Source organism: Cricetulus griseus (genome assembly GCF_003668045.3).
Source record: "Cricetulus griseus strain 17A/GY chromosome 1 unlocalized genomic scaffold, alternate assembly CriGri-PICRH-1.0 chr1_0, whole genome shotgun sequence".
Lineage (NCBI taxonomy): Eukaryota > Metazoa > Chordata > Mammalia > Rodentia > Cricetidae > Cricetulus > Cricetulus griseus.
Genome location: NW_023276806.1, coordinates 231,112,103 through 231,125,981, shown reverse-complemented (window position 1 = coordinate 231,125,981; position 13,879 = coordinate 231,112,103). Strand labels below are relative to the sequence as shown.

At 46.6% G+C, this 13,879-nt stretch overlaps 1 pseudogene; it reads left to right on the top strand.

The window, feature by feature from the left end:
* The first annotated feature begins 3,868 nt into the window (after positions 1-3,868).
* LOC118239533 overlaps positions 3,869-13,879 on the top strand; it is a 115,385-nt pseudogene continuing 105,374 nt past the window's right edge.

The following is a 13,879-nucleotide window of genomic DNA, read 5'->3' as shown; positions in this document are numbered from 1 at the left end:
CTTGATGGGACAAACCATATGGTGCTTGGTGGGGCTGGGTGACAAAGGCAAGGGGAAGAGGGGAGGGTCAAACATCTGAGGTGTCTGCACACAGGGTAGAAATGGGCAGGGCACACACAACATTACTAACAGGAAAACAGTAGAAAACCAGGAGGAACTCACAGATAGGTTCAATCACTGGCTTCGGACAACCTGGAAGACAGAGAAGGGGCTTAGCATTTCCTTGTGGCACTGTTTTATCCCAGCATGGGGGTCCTGAGGGGGAGGAATAGATGCAAACTTACATATCGGCTGACATGGCATTACAACTGAAAAGCAAATGGAGAAGTTGATTGATTTACTTTCTTCCTTCTGTAAGAATGGCTTGGAGACAGGGTCATACTATGAGTCTAGGCTACAACTGAGACTCCTGTTTACACTGCTTAAACAGTGGGGTTACAGACCCCTGGGCCATACCAGCCTCACTACTGTTTGCTTGTTTCTGGTTCTTTCTTTCTCTCCCACCCTCCCCACAGTAGGGACTGCCCAGCCTCACATATGGAAGGAGAGCACTTTACTGCTAAGCTACATCCCTGGCCCCATTTACTCCACATTCCTAGCCCCTTTCTTTTACATTTCTGTTTTTTGAGACAAGGTCATGTTCATTTGCCCAGGCATGCCTTTCTCTTAGCTTGTAGCCCACATAGTCTACAAAGTGAGCACTACCCTAGCCCTGCCTGCTAAGTAGCTGGGCTCACAGATCTGAGCTCCCAGCCTTATTTTGGTTTTCTTCCTTGCTGGGGACTACAATAAAGGTATGTAAAACTTTCAAAGAACTGGTAGCCACTTTGTGGAATTCCACACAGTGGAAAAGCAGGAGGTTCCACCATAACAAAATAGAAATTTTCAGTCCCTTTGTTAGAATGTCAGGTCTGATAGGTACTGTAGGCCTCTGAGAAGGCACAGCAGAGCCAAACAACACAGTCATCTCTTGTGGAGATTGCCCAGCTGGAAGATAGGAATACGTAATATTTTTCATTTGTTCATTTCTTCCTTCCCAGTTCAGAGTCTTTAGTAAAACAGGAACACTTTTCCCTTTGACCCTTAATTCTGAAGTATGTCAAGGAACATTCTGGAAGCGTGTTGGTGTCCTAGTGGAATCATAAGGGGGTCAAGGGGTTGGAGCATTAAGCTACTGGGTAACATGGATGGAGAAATTTTGGCTCAAGAGCTTTCAACATCCCAGGAGACATAGGGCTCTTCATGAAAGGAGGCAGCCAGACTTACCATTGGATCCCACCCCTGGAAAGAGAAAGGCAGAGATTAGTGTGGGATGTCTGGTGGCAGGGTCCCCAGTGGAGGAACCCAGTGCTGCTGGGGACAGACTAGCACCTCTTGTCTGCTAGGGTGGGGAGATCGTTCCCTTTACAGTGGTTGTCACCTGCTCACACCTTCAGGTTGGAACCTTTTCTAACCCAGGCCGCCTTCCTCTTTCTTCTCCTGTTCTGTGCAAGCCTAGACTCACCCACACAGTCTCTCTCCCGCTCACTCTTCTGGACAAGTTGCTATAAACTGTGGGAAGTTTCCTCTGATTTTTCTTTCCTTTGATTAGATTTCGTGTAGCCCAGACTGGCATTGGGCTTGTTAAGGGTGGCCTTGAACCCCTATTCTCATCCCCTCCAGCTCTCCAGTACAAGGGATACAGTGTGGCACCATGCTCATTCTTTCCTGGGGACAGACACCAACGAGAGGGTGTGCAAAGTAAAGGAGCCAGAGGAGTAGAGGAAGAAGACAGCAGGACAGGAGGACAGGAGGACAGGAGGCCAGGAGGCCAGGAGGAGCATAAGAGGAGGACAGGAGGACAGGAGGAACACAGTGGGAGCACAGCAGGAGCACAGTGGGAGCACAAGAGGAGGACAGGAGGAGCACAGGTTGTTACTTTCACAGGCAGAAGGAAGCCAAGGGACAGACCCCAGCCTCTGACAGTTTTTACTTAGGAACAGCGTGTGACTTACTGCTGCAGACCACTGAAGGTTCTTCTGGGGGAAGAGCAAACACAGGACAGTTATCAGTGAGGCTTCACTTATTGTCTTTCCATCCAGGATGGAAAGTTCTTGAAACAGCTCTTGAGATAACACTGTGATTCATTAATTTGTGATCTGTGTGCTCTGGTCATCTGTTGTCCCCCCCCCCCCCCCACCTGAGCCATCTGAAAAGCTTTCCTTGCACATCCTTTTTTGTTAGGCCTCTAAAGACTTTTTTTTTTAAACTAGCTTGCTCTAAACTTTCTTTCTTTCTTTCTTTTTTAATCCACAACTCACAGGAAAAGCTGGGTCCTCTACAATTGCTCTTAACTGTTGAGCTGTCTCTGCAGCCCCTCCCTTAATATGTAACTCTAGGGACAGGTACAAAGTAGGAAGCATGAAAAGGTGTTTAAAACCCTTATTCTATGGCAATGAAAACCATCAAGGTGAGGAATAGGCCTTCTGAACATTATACTAGGGCAACAAACTCCAGAGAGAACAAAATATGTAAGAGACTTACCAGTGGATTCTGAAAATTGCACTACAAGTAAAAAAAGATTGTGGTTAGATATCAAGCTGGCAAACTTGATGAGAGCAGGGTGGATTCCAGCATTCAGCATCAGTGGTTCCCATGACAGCCTTGCTGCCTGCAGCCTCACATCAGCCTACCCTGGCAGTGTAGAGCCTGGCATCAGCAGCCGGCTGGCCTCACTCTAGATTTAGTGAGGAGGAAGGACTGCTTCCTCATGCTTGCTTTTTGTGACAGGCGCTGCCCATGAGCTCCTCAGTTACTTCCTTCTTCCACCCCTGTCTCTCCAGGGACACATGCCTCATTTTGTAGCCATCCCCCTTTCAATTTGTGCTTATTTTTTAACCCTCCCACCCACTCTCTTTGACCACTGTGATTGCTTTGGAAGTCATCCCAATGTTTACTGACATTCCCTTACAATCGTAAACAATAGCATGCCGCCTAATACTGATTTTAGGGCAGTGGGGCCCCATTTTCTAACACATCACCAGTCTTTAAGAAGCAACAGGGGGAGGCATGACACGGGAGGCAAGGCTGAGGAACAGGATTTGAGAAGAGTTGGAGCCAAAGTCCTTCTTTGTCATAGGAAGCCAGTCACGACAAGCCAGTGTATCTACAGGTGACTTACCAATAGAGCCAGGAGTTTGCACTGGAAAGAAATTAGAATTGGCATGTTAGTATTTTTGCTGGAGTATAAAAATATTTACTAGGGGAGAAGCGGCAGCGATGCTGAGATCATGGGAATTTTGCCCAGTCTGCTATGAAGGAAAGATTTGGGCAGCACTCACTATGGGTTCTTGTGGACGTAGGGACAATAGAGAAAGAAGGAACTGTGCTCTTCCTGACAGTACCAGAAGAGACAACTTGCCTACAGGAGGGACTCTGCTCTAATATGCTACTTATTTCTCATCAGCTAATGCCCCAGGGTACCTAGGCAGAGGCGGTAAGGGCTTAGTTCATTCTTCTCCTGGATTCTGTTTGGAGACTCATGGTGGTGACTTCTGTCTGGTTTGATTAGTGTCAGGGTGTGAGCTGAGGGTCAATAAAGCCTTCTGCTTTTAATGGAGAACTGGCTTTCAGTTGATGGTACAAGGCAACCTAAGTCCTGGAAACCTGTTACTTCATTTGCAGCATGGTTGCTTATGTCAGATTGAGCCTTGGCAGGTAACATGCGTCCAGCATGGAGAACTACAGACACTGGTTCAGAAGTTGTGACCATGATCCTTTCAGGACTCCTGCAGATTGTGTACACAGGGCTTCTGAGGGGCCAGTGGGGGCATTTTCCAGGACAGGACAGCTCCTACTTTGTTGGAACATTGAAGAGAACAGAGTGGAGATGGCTTTTGAGTCTTGTGGAGACCACATGGAGGACTACTCTCAAGAAGGGGTTTGGCTGCTGCAGTCTTCATGGCTGACGGCTTCTCCTGCTGAGGACACACTGAGTCAACTGGCATCTGATGACCACAATTATCCTGTGTCAGTGCAGTTGGGTCAATCCAAAGACCCCCATTGGGACTGCAGCCCCTTTCCTTTCCACCATGACTCATGCCACAGTACTCGTGTTGGAAAAAGTCTTCGGCTGACCCATCTGAAGGTGACTTTCCAGATCCAGGTGTCCTGGGCTGCCAGCAGTAGGCTAACTGGAATTGGGGGTATTTGCAACATAATTTAGCAGTTTGTTTCCACCTCCATTTGTGTGTGTGTGTGTGTGTGTGTGTGTGTGTGTGTGTGTGTTGTGGTGTGTAGGATGTGGTAGGTGTGTGGTGTATGTGTGTGGTATGTGTGTGTGGTGTGTGGTGTGTGTGGGATGTGGTAGGTGTGTGGTGTGTGTATGGTGTGTGTGTGTGTGGTATGTGTGTGTATGTGTGGTGTGTGTGTGTGTGTGTGTGTGTGTGTGTGTGTGTGTGTGTGTGTGTGGTGTGTGTGTGTGTGTGTATGTGTGGTGTGTGTGTCTTGTGTATGTGTGGTATGTGTGTGGTTTATGTGTGTAGTGTGTGGTATGTGTGTGTATGGTGTGGTGTGTTTATGATATGGTGTGTGTGTTTTGTGGTGTGTGCATGTGGTGTGTGTGGTGTGTGTATATGATTTGGGGTGTGTGTGTGTGTGTGTACACTTGTTCTTGGGGTAGAGCTCCTAGTGTGCCTGCGAAGTTAATGTCAGTCACCAACTCCTTGGATATGTGATCACTTTGTGTTTTGTTCTTTCAGTTCCCTTGCTGCCGCCCTGGGCTATCGTGTTCAGCCTTCCTTTTCCGCCTCTTCTCAGCCGTGTTGAGTCTCCCATGCACTGAGTCACTCACTCTTCTCCCCATTTTCTGTCTTTGACCGCCATCTTCCTTCTCTTTTACTTTGTTGCTGCTTTTCTACCTTCTCTTCCTTTAGGCCCTTTCTCTCTTGAATTCAGCATGTTCCATTAGCAGCTTGTGACACCCAAAAACAGTAGCAGAAGGACTAAGAGTCAATAAAACTTGAGTCATTGGGCTGGAGAGATAGCTCAGTGGTTAAGAGCACTGGCTGCTCTTCCAGAGGTCCTGGGTTCAATTCCCAGGATCCACATGGCAGCTCACAACTGTCTGTAACCTCAGTTCTAGGGGTCTCCACACCCTTACTCAGACATACATGGGATACATGCAGGCAAAATACCAATGCATATAAGATAAAAATAAATGCATTATATAAAAAGACTTGAGTCCCCACTTTATTAAGGACAATGTGATGCCTGCCTCACTCATCAATATAGTCACCATTGCTAGGCTCAAAAAAATGTAAATGGCAATGAGACCTTTCAGAGTTAGCCAATGGTGGCTCACTTGGTTAATCACATAAATCTAGAGGAGCCTTAAGCCATATTTATTTAGTTGCAAAATTTAAAATCTTAATTTTTTGTAAGACTATTAAATTCAACATGGGTAAAAATAAATCAGTTTGTGTGTAGCTCAATTTATAAACCAGTAACAATAAATACTTTTATCTTGGCACCTAGCTGTTACTTAAATGGTTTCTGAGGAAAAATGTAGATTGGGAAGTGACAACTGCCTTGGAAGCTGATGACCACAGAACCTGACTGTCTGGAGCAAAGTTGTCAGAGAAGTTAAGTCAGAAGACTTGACATTTATGTCATTTGCAAGATGAACAAATGCATGGGAGGCAAAGAAGTTTCAGTGCTATATTGAAAATCTTTATTGTGTGCTGGCTCTAAAGGCCAGATTGTGACAAGTGGGCCAGGAAGGGACAGCCCAGGCTTTCGGGTTCCACTTCCATAGTTAAGATCTTTTTAAGGTTGAACCTGCTTTAATGTCATCTCTAGGCATTCTGACAGGGATTGTCAAGCAGTTGGAGTACTCTGTGTTTGAATCTATGGTTATAGATAATCTACAGGAAGCAGAATATTAGCCCAGGTAGCCCAAGTGTCCAAGTGTGCAATTGACACTGAGGTGACTTACCAACGGTTTTTTGAGAGAGATCTGGAAGGAAACAGAAAAAATGGGACAAGAAGGGGTAGTTAGTAGGTGATTCTGGGTTCCAGACACCACCCCTCTCATCCACATGCCTGCTCTGGTGGGGACTTGACTGCAAACCTGAGGTGGGCTGCAGCAGGCTGACTCTCCTGCTGTGAGCACTAGAGCCGGCTCAGACAGAGAAAAGCCCTTCGCTCTATGGCTCCCCTGAGACACGGGTGGCAGAGATTTCATTTAAACCCTTGTAGAGGACTAAAAAACCCTGATTGCTGGGACTGTTTTCTTCCACTCCCAATGTCCTCCCTCACGCTGTTGTTAAAAGCCCCTTGTGTGATGGTGTCACACACTTTCCCCAAGGGTCTACCATCCACTTTATCTGTGACATGTGTGTTCACAATTCACAGATGACTCACTGAAATGCCAGGTCGGGGAAACCAAAAAAGGCCAAGAAAATGACACTTTCAGATCTCTGAAACTCCCCCATGGAAAACAGGAAAAGATCCTTTAGTCACTGCAGAAAGAGTGAGAGCCACAGTAGAGAATCAGAAAAGGAACTTACTGATAGGCCCTGTAGCTCCAGCTGGAGAGGATGAGAGAGAGAACGAGTTATGATACTTGGCATGAAGGAAATACCTGTAAACTTGCCTCTCAGCTTTCATTCTAGCAGAACTATCATCGATGGAAACTCTGGGGAGCCCAGGGTGGCTTGCATGGTAAGGCACAGGCAGCCTTCCTGTTGTGCAATGCACAGGACCTGTAAGAGTGGAGGCTTCGGCCGGGCATTGGTGGCGCATGACTTTAATTCCAGCACTCAGGAGGCAAAGACAGGTGGATCTCTGTGAGTTTGAGGCAAATCTGGTCTACAGTTTGAATTCAAGGACAGCCTCCAAAGCCACAGAGAAACCCTGTTTTGAAACCCCCCCCCCCAAAAAAAAGAGAGAGAGTGGAGGTTTCTTTCTGTTTGTGGTGGGTCAGCCTCAGGCAATCGAGAAACACTCACTCCACGTTAGTTTGTAACACTTATGTTTCTCTTCCTCCATTTCCTTAGAGACATAGGGTCTGAGAAGTATACCTTCCATTTCTGAAGGGTGTTTACACTGCCCCCTAGAGGTCCTTATTTTGTTTTTTATTAAGTTAGCTCATGGGATTTGAGGTCACTGCACTGCATGCATGGCCTCTTTGGAAACTGTAAGAGGCCTGGGAAACACAGCATCACAAAACGGGCCAGGTCCACCCTCACCCCTGTAGGTTGGCCATGGAAAGGGTTAGAGCAATGGACAGATACTCACGGATGGGTGCAGAGAATTGCACTGAAATAGGAACAAGGGAACATTAGTGAGGTTGACAATCACAGACTTTGCATGCCACCAATATTTCCCAAAGAAATCATGAAAGAACCAGAGGGAGAAGGGCTAATACAAAGACCGCAGGTTTATCAGAGGATCTCAAAAAGTTCCATTTAGAGCAAGTTTTTCAGGAACCATCTTAACTAGGAAATAAGTAATTAAAGTAATCCAACAAAATAAAAATGTGAAAACTAACTTTCCCTTTTCTTAAACTCAGACATTTCAGGGCATTTTTGTCTTAGGTCTTGGACATCAGGAGGTGTCATGGACTTTGAATTCATCATGACACATGCATGGGAAATTCTTCCAGAAAGAAGGCTGAGACAGGTGGGATACAGAGAGGATAGGATCCCAGACCCCATGGAAGGACAAAGAGATAAAAAAGAGCTCACGTATGGGTCCAATAGTTCTGGCTAAAATATTGGAAAAACAAAACAGAGTTGGTTAGTTCTTTAGCAGAGGAAAACGGTTTGCATCCATATTCTTTCTGGGGAAGAGTCGGAAATAGATACTTACAGAGAAGTTTCACCTCAAGGGGCAGCACTAGCTGTGGTCAGGAGCCTCCCGTGGCTGGTCTGCATCGACATAGCCACTGCCTTATTTTAGCTGGCCAGCTTGGACTGGTTAGCCAGAGCCTAAGGCCTCGTCTTCTGAAGGAGACCACAGGATTCCTATCTTTGTGACTAGTTAGGTCCTTGGTCACCAGAGTGACCAGGCTTGTCACAGAGCCATGAGACAGACTGAAGACATTCTAGGCAGGGATGGTGGGTAAAGGGATTAGGAACCTAGGTTCCTTTTGCTCTGCAAAATAGCCTCCTTGTGCAGGATCTGACTCACGAGCCCAGACTCTGACAATTCTTTTTCCTCGTTCCTTCAGGATTCACCTGCTCTAGGTCTGAGCAGCCTCAGAAGTCAAGGGCAGATGTGTTGACACAGGAAGCCCCGGGAGCTTCACTTTTCTTGTCAGCATTCACTTCTCAGCTACAGCCGTGCAGAGACTCCACAGGGATGGAAAGCGGATCCAATTTGGGGCCAACCACATTCAGTTTTTATTTCCTTCCTAAATCACTCACATCTCCCGCCCTGCATCCAGCAGGCTCCTGGCAGGTGTGTTGGCAGAATGTCACCCACCATAGTCTCTAGGCTCCTCTTCTAGACCTGAGCTCATAGGCACACTTCACTCATTCTACAAACCATCAATGATGGTGACCCTTTGTCTGCAGGTGGGACTCACTGTGTGCCACAGAAGCCTTCTCCCGTGTTACCAAGGAGGAGGCCATGTGAGTCTCCCATGAGTGCCACTGGAACTTCAATTAGAGGAACATTCCTACTGTTCACTGGTCTGTGTCTGTTCCCAACACTGTCCCTTTGCACCTGGATCTGCAGGTTTAGGGGTTTTGTAGTTCTGTCTCACAGGGGCACCCAGTGTATCAAGGGCAGAGGAGGGAGGGAAGGAAGGGGCAGTGTTTGCAGGAGGAAGTAGAGGTTCCAGGACTGTGATGTAACCATTCTATGAAGCAAGGCAAAGGGAATGAAGATAAAAGTGCAGAAAGGTACTTACTGATGCGTCCTGAGTTGAGAGCTAAAATAAAAACACAACACCATAAGTTTGGAAGGAGCATAGCTTAGGGTCATTTCTTTTGGGGGGAGTTTGGGTCCAGCATTCATCAAAGTCAGATTCATACAGGACACCAGGAAGTCAGTCTGCTTTTCCTTTTGTTGTTTAGGAGACACGGGCCACCATCTAGTGTCACTTGCCCTTGTCTGGGTTCCTCCTGGCACCTTTCCACCAAATCTTTCTACAAATCTGTTTCTGATAAGTGCTTCATCTGGCCCTGGAATTTTCCTTGCACTTTTAAATGAGTGAGCTTAGGCATTGTGAGCAGAGTTCTCACTGTGCTGTGTGAAGCAGTGGGACCATCACTTCTGGGCCTTGAAGTGAGAGACAGACAGGAGGCCAAACAGCACTGCTCCCTGCACCTGTGTGAGCGCAGTGTCTCCTTACCACCCTTTGCAAGCTCCCCCGGAGCAGGCATTGCACAGAAAGCCCAGCGTGGGATATAGAGCTGAGACACTTACACAGATGTTCTCGGAGGGACTTGGTGCTTGTTTTTCTACCTGTAATGGAGATCAGGCCGTTACTTCAAGCTGAAAGTGCTCAGAGTGTAGAGATCAACTGTATTCAATACATTCACAACACAGCCACTATACTTAAGGTAACTCTCTGACAAGGGGAAAGAAAGGCTGTCAGGGCAGGATGACTAAGACAGCTGCTGAGAGACAGTCTCTTCAAAGAGGGGGCGTGGTCAGGGAGGGGTGGGTCTGGGGAAGAAGCAGGTGGTGGTGCATGTGATCAATGCATGCTGGGTGAAATTCTCTAAAAGTTTGGAAAAACATTACAGAGAGGACAGAACTGCGGTTCTGCAATTTAGACCTTAGAGGGTAGGTGATCAGTTCCCTCCACATGTGTGGTGTGTAGTCTTGAGGTTGCAGGGCCAAGGGTCAGGTTTGTCACTGTCCAGTGCTCTGGCTCTGGGGGAATCAATCTGTTGAGTTGACTTCCTCGGGTTTAGATTGGAAATTGTGTCCTCCACCCCTGTCTTTGTACTACTTTGAAATCCCAATTAAAAAAACAAACCCAGAGTAAAAACAAATGGGAAAAGAGGAAATTCTGCTGGGAACACCATGGGAGAAAAACCCAGTGACTGCAGAGAGACGAAGGGACAGAAAGGACTGAGTCTGTGGACCCTCAGAGTGGAAGCCGAGAGTCACAAGGCTTGGGGACCCTGCCAAACCATAAGAAAGTGTACTTGGGATCCAGGGAGGTTTCTGGGGAGATTTTTCCAAATGGGAAGAGAAGCTGCTCTGTGGTGTGTGCTAAGTGTTCATCTAAGTAAACAGGCTGCTCACTACTGTGCTGCTTGATGGTCAGCGCCCTTAGGTGTCTTCAGGGTACTCTCACACAGGCACACACATGGACAGGCACACACATGCACACACATGTACACATACATGCCAGGCTCTCACACAGGCATGCACATGCATGCACACTCACTTGCACACATGCCCCTGGCATGCAAACACACAGACACACATGCCCGCACACACATGCATGCACACCATAGGCGTGTTGTCTATGTGAAAAGTCCACCCCCATCTAAGAAGTATTTGAGTTTAATAGTTAAAATTGATATCTTGACCAAACAAAGAACCCCTGCAGATGGACTGGCTTAGCTTGGCTCATTTGGGAATTCCTTTGAGGCTGGATGGAGGGCAGCAGTGTGAGGGGCTGGGCTAGCTCCAGGGGGCTGTGGCCTGAGGTGGGAGGGCCATTGAGACCTTTTCACTGTTTTAAGAAGAGGTACAGATTGGTCGGATAGGATTTGATACCTGTGATAAACTTATCTGGTTACAGGGCACTGAGGCTGTGGTACACTGGCAGGGGTTGGGGAAAGGGTAGGGGTTATAAACTACTTGTTCAAATAACCTGATATACATTTGGACAAGATGGAATGATTTTACTACTAGGAAAATGGATTTATTATGAATCCAGATGAGTAAGATTCAGAGTGGAAAATTACCTCAAGCTTATAGATCTGGGGGATAAACCAAATTGTCTAATTGGCATTATTTATTTTTAAAATTTATCCCTGATTTCCTCACTTTAAAAAAAAAAAAACCTCCCTTCTCTTCTCTTCATCTTTCCTTTATTTAGAAAACACTTTTATGTTTGCTGTGACAGTCAACTGGAGTCTGACCTGGGAGACTCACTTAGACTTCATCACCTCCCTCTTCCTCACTTTTGAGAACCTTAAAATTATTTTTGTAATTACTTATGTAACTACTTAAACTGTCTGGAGAAACTGAGTCACCTGCCTGTGCTCACACAAGTATTAGGGAGGGGGATGCAGTGCCGGGTAGCCTGGTGGCAGTCCATATGTCAAGAAGACTTCAGTCCACATGCAGACATGATTTAAATGTGTTTGTGAGCAGGCCCTGTCTCATGACTCTCAGCCTTATTGAGAAATTGCCTGCTTTATGTCAGATATGGGCAGTAGCTTTTTGCTAAACCCACAGCCCACAGCCATCACAAAGAGTGTGGGCTCCCCTGGGGGTGGGCACTGTGGTTACCCAAGGTGGTGGTCAGAGGAAGACTCAACTGTGTGACAGCTTAAGGCGAATGTCTAATGTGAACATACAGAAGAGAAATGAGTGCTGGAGTCGAGGAATGTGTGGCCAAAGACAAGAATTTGCTTGGGCAGGGAAGGGCGTGTCACTGCCTTTAGAGAAATGTCGTGAGGGTGGGTGTGGTCAGCTAAGATGGTGGGTGAAGGGAAGTTACAGATTCATGAGCTCCAAGTCTGGTCACCCTGCCTTACCAGAAAACAGGTCAGAAAGGGAGTGGGTGATCCTGTCTAGAGTGGGGGTCTAATGACATCAGATATTAAAAATGGAAGAAAAACTTACTTGTTGGTACTTGTGTTAAAACTGAAGAATGGTTAAAAAAACAAAAAACAAAAAAACACAAGTTAGTATAGAGATAATGGTTTGTAAGAGGCCTCCTACACAATGGCACTGGACCCTGAGTGTTGGCACATAGCCCTGATCTGACTTTAGTCGTCAGCACCTCCTGTTGGACATACATGAATCATGTATGATAATTTCCCAAAGGTGCAAAGCCTACACACAACTTAGTTTAAGGAAAACCCAGAAATCTGTGGTATCCTTATCTGAGAATTTGCATTTCACATTGTCCCTCTGGAGGGCTTAGATCAAAGACTTTGGTACAGGAATTGACTTGCTAAAGGTGTGGATTGTTAACAATAGATGGGCCCATTGCTCAGGGACAGAAATCCACACTGCAGCTGAAAAAGGGCTAAATTCATCCCTGAGGTGCCTCTGTACTACTTTCTGGGACCCAAGTGAACACTGCACTTGAAATACAACAATGGTTACCTACATTATGTCTGACACCATTTTCAAGAACCACACCCCGGATGCATTAGGTCTTCCACTGCTCAGTAGGCACAACACCATCTCTCTCTGCTTGGTCACTGTTGTGATTTGAGATTTTCAAATCTGGAATAAGTTCTCAAACACACAGGGTTTAAGGTCCCTTCCCTAGGGTACCACAGCCAGGTGATGGTCTGTGCAGGTGCCTCTAGGGAAGACTTCCCACCTCCACAGACCCCACAGCTCTGGAGCCTCAGGGATGCACTCCCTTTAGTTGAGGACTTTAGCTAATTACACACTTTCATTTTTGGCTAACCAGTGACAGGGGCCATATCCTCCTGAATTTACCAGCTGCCTGAGGGTAATCTATGTCTTTAGGGTTAGACCGGCTAACCCTAATCTCATATCCCTGCATCCCCCAGTCCCTGCTTTGTAAAACTTGTACTCTATCAAACAGGAGCTGCCTGAATTCATGCTGGGGATGTCCCCTGCCTTGCTACAGTGTTTCGTCATCACCTTCTTTTGACAGCTAGTCAGTCAGTCCTGTGTCATTTGGTGATCAGAGATCAAGAGGATTGAGTGCTGAGACTTTACAGCAGAGGGTTGTGTGTTTGGTGGTGAGCCTAGCCTTTAATGACTGAGCCATTTCTCCAGCCCCAGCAGTGCATAGTGAGTGCACTTAGTAGCATATGTAACTGCAGTTAGTAACAATTGCAATTGCAGAAAGTAACATACATATTCAAAATTGCTGTGATCCTATGTTAACACTACAGACTATATATTAATTAATGTGCTGTAAACATTGTATAATAAATACATGTACAAAGATGCCATGCTGTATGCTGTAAATAAGTACACTTGGAACTTATCAATTAAGAAAAAAAGACCCCGAAACCCACCATGCCTTTTGTAGCCCACTGAGTGTTGGCAGCTTAAAGACTCCACACCCACAACTGTAGGAAAATATCTTCCTTGATCCAGAATGCTCTTTCTAAACAAACCCCCTGTGGTCTTTGGAGCTCATGCCTTCCCTGCCTGCAGCAAGCAGCCATCTCAGCTGTTTCACACTACAGAGAAAGATTCCTTTCAAAGCGTGGACTCCTCTATTATCCTTCCCTGGCTGGACCTTCCCAGGTGCAGACCAGGATACTCAGCATTGCTGTTCTCTGCTTGGCCACAGAGGTCTTCTCTGGTCCAGCCTCTCCTGCTCCCACCCTCCATCAGCAGCTGCTGGTCTTGCAGTCTGCCCCCTTGCCATTCTCCTTCTAGTCTCAGGAATTTGATACTCTTTCTGCTGGGGGCCGGCAGTGGTCTACTTTTGCCATGCAGGTTGTCAGTTCAGGTCTCCTTTCAAACCCCATTATCTTATCCTGCTCTGAACCGCCACCTTTGGCTCCGCCTCTACCGTACCACGCTAATCTACTGTCTCTGAAGTTCTGGTCTCCAATCTGAGAAGTTTAAGTGTATTTGTGTGCAGGTGTATTTTTTGTCTTACTCAGCGAGGACCTGTGCTCTGTAACACAGGGGCCATGGCTGGCTTGCTCATGCGGAACAGCCTGTGGTGCATGGTAAACACTCGAATTCACCAGTC